The 3,471-nt window shown below is 37.5% G+C and overlaps 1 pseudogene; it reads right to left on the bottom strand.

Moving 5' to 3' along the window:
• Positions 1 to 580: 580 nt before the first annotated feature.
• On the bottom strand, positions 581 to 3,262 carry LOC113881645 (annotated as a pseudogene).
• Between the last annotated feature and the right edge of the window lie 209 nt (positions 3,263 to 3,471).

The following is a 3,471-nucleotide window of genomic DNA, read 5'->3' as shown; positions in this document are numbered from 1 at the left end:
AGGCGGATTCTTTACCACTGAGCCACCAGGAAAGCCCCAGTGTAGTAGCCCTCTACTCTGTTAAAACTTGAGGCAGAAGGTGGAATAGATATTGATGAGCTGTTAGTCTCCACCACAATGTCTCCTTTGGCAGAATCAGGTGAATGAAAGACTGTTATTTCTAATAAAAGTGATATGTCTGGGAAGAAAAAAAGTCAGTACAATCTTATTTTAGAATAGATGCTTATGATAAATAATTTCTCAATATTTTGTATGTTGTTATTACCACATTTTATGATTATTTATCTGTAGTCCCTGATTAATCTTGAAGCTTTTGAATGCATGAATTACATTTTATTTATGTATATTTATTTATCTGTCTCCTTATCATTTATCCCTGCTGCTGCTACTGCTGCTAAGTCGCTTCAGTCATGTCCGACTCTGTGCAACCCCATAGACGGCAGCCCACCAGGCTCCCCCATCCCTGGGATTCTCCAGGCAAGAACACTGAAGTGGGTTACCATTTCCTTCTCCAATGCATGAAAGTGAAAAGTGAAAGTGAAGTCGCTCAGTCATGTCCGACTCTTCGCGACCCCATGGACTGCAGCCTACTAGGCTCCTCCGTCCATGGGATTTTCCATGCAAAAATACTGGAGTGGGGTGCTATCATTTATCCCTACTTCTATTTATTTACAGAGTCAGTACCTAGTGCAATTCTTGGTTGTGGTAAACACCCAAGAAATACTCTTTGAATAAATGATTTGATTCGTCTTCTGTTGGGCAAGGTCAATATTATATCTTTAGCTCTCTACACTATGATTTTTCCATCTAATTCATGACTTTGCCAGCCATTTTTTAATCCACAATATTCTCTTTATTACACTCTTTACATCTTTGTTTCTCAAAGTGTGTATCAGAGGATTAAAACTGGGTATGACAATGGTATAAAAGAGACTAAGGAGTTTCCCATTTTGTGAGGTGCTAGTTTGCGGCTTCGTGTACATATAAATGATTGTTCCATAAAACAGAGATACTACTGTGAGGTTGGAACCACATGTATTAAGAATCTTTCGGCACCTTGCTGCTGACTTGATTCTCATGACAGCTTGAGTGATGACTCCATATGAGATGAGAATTAGTGACAGAGGTACCAGAAGAAATACCACTCCAAAAGCAAAGACAACAACTTCAATTACTTTTGAATAGACACAAGCCATCTTGATCAATGCTGGCATCTCACAGGAAAAATTATCCACCTCCTGGTGCCCACATCTTGGCAACTTCAAAGTCAAAGAGCAAACAGTTAAGGCACTACCAAGACCACCTAACCAGGCAATCAACACCATCTTCTGGCAAAGCTCAGGGTGCATTATTACTGTGTAATGAAGAGGTTGACAGACAGCAGCATAGCGGTCTTAAGCCATTACAGCCAAGAGAAGACATTCTGTGGCTCCCATGTCAAGGGCAAAGAAGAACTGGAGCACACACCCTCCATATGTAATAGACTTTTTTGGACCCCATAGATTTACCAGCATCTGGGGGATAATGCTAGTTGTGTAACAGAGGTCCACAAAAGACAAATTGGATAAGAAGAAATACATGGGCGTATGGAGCTGGGTGTCTAGGTAAGATACAAGAATGATCGTTGTGTTTCCTACCAGTGTTATAATATAGAAGATGAAGGCAACCACAGAGATGATGTGTTCCAATTGGGGCCGATCAGAAAAGCCCAGAAGGATGAAGTCTGTTGTGGAACTTCCATTGCTGGTTCCCATTGCTCCTTTTGAGAAACTAGGAAGCTATACCATGGGAAGAAAAAATAGTGTCAGCCTTAGGTAGAACTAAAAACCTCTGAAGTTTGTCGTGAATATCCAAAGGTCACTTATTTGCATGCTTTCTCCCATTTTGGAACACCTCTTAACATATCTGCTGTGTTCATTTTCCAAAATCTCTACCTATTTCATTATATCCATAGTGGTTTTATTTATTTTTTATTTGCCATGCCATGTGGCTTCCAGTATCTTAGTTCCTTGACCAGGGATTGAGCCTGGGACCCCGAGAGTTAAAACGTGGATCCTAACCACTGGATTGCTAGGGTATTCCCCAGAATGCTTTGACCACTGAGTCACACAAATATTTTTCTTACAAAGCTGTTGAATTTAAGGTGAAAGTTAAGTGACATTTTCCTGGGGTAAGCTCTACTTTTGCTAAGAGAATCACTTTCTATATTCACTTTCAAACGTCTACATCTCAATCGTTATAATTGTAATCATAATTATCATCACAACCAGCACCCTCCTCCTCTTTTCCCCCTCTTTAACATTACACTGTTGTTCTTGTATTAATTTTGATGTTCTTTACTATCCTGCCCTTTTTTTGTGCATGTGTTTTTGATGGCAGATAAAAGTCCTTAGTACTATTAAACTTTATTCACATGTACAGAGGCTGTATAATTCTTTGAACACCTTTATGAATGTTATTACACCATTTAAGTAGCCTTATTGATTTGTTGCAGAGTTAAAAGTTGAATTAATTCCAAAAGGTTTTGGTCCCCACATACACATGGCAGCAATCTGTGTTAGCTCCTTTTTACCTGGCCATTCAGCAAAATTAACAAGGCAGTTAATTGAATCAAAAAGCAGATTACTAAACAATCAATGAGTTGTTTTTCCCCATGGTATTTATTAACTGCATGAGTTTATCCTCTGGCTGCTTTGGAACTCTGTAGGTAAAACTATCACTTAATTTCAACTCTAAAAGAATATAGATAAGGGATAAAATTATATCAGTCTTACTATGACTAGATACAGTATCATATCTTTAGTTTTTATTTATGAATTTTTTAATGTATATAATCCTTGACCATGAACTTCAGGCCTAAATGTATACTTTACATTTATAGTGTCTTTGGGGCCAAGGAATAATTACCTATTAGTTACAGATATAGTGAGATAAGGTAAAGATAAATTACCTACAGTATATCATTGTTATAAGCATTTTAGTTGGAAATTACATATTATAATCATGAAGAGAGAACTGTTATTACTAAGTAGTATGAGATAGAGATGTAGTTTTTCTCAATATAAAATGGAAATTTAATTATGAGTGTCCAGTTTTTATGGAGTAGATGTCAGACCAAGTTAAGCATAGTGCTTAAGAGCACAGTTTCTTGATTCGGAGGGGTTGGGATCAAATTCCAGCTTCATGACTTGGAAGCAATGTGTCCTTGGGCAATTTATTTAACCTGTCTGTATACTAGGTTCTCTATATGTTATGTGAAGGGGTATTGTGAAGGTTAATATTTGTGAAGACACTTGGAAGTGAATCCTTCTGTGGAAAGATTTCCAATGAAACGCAGAAATCCTTTGTTAATTCTAAAAATGAAAAACTATATTCACCTACCCTGAAATCATTGTTTATCTATCCCTCATTTCCTTTGTCTTTCATGCTGATGATTCACCATGTGGTCTATAACTAAACTGGAAAACTTAA

This window comes from Bos indicus x Bos taurus, chromosome 23, assembly GCF_003369695.1.
Source record: "Bos indicus x Bos taurus breed Angus x Brahman F1 hybrid chromosome 23, Bos_hybrid_MaternalHap_v2.0, whole genome shotgun sequence".
In the NCBI taxonomy this organism is placed as follows: Eukaryota; Metazoa; Chordata; class Mammalia; order Artiodactyla; family Bovidae; genus Bos; species Bos indicus x Bos taurus.
The sequence above is the reverse complement of the archived record's forward strand: the minus strand, read 5'-3'. Positions and strand labels throughout refer to the sequence as shown.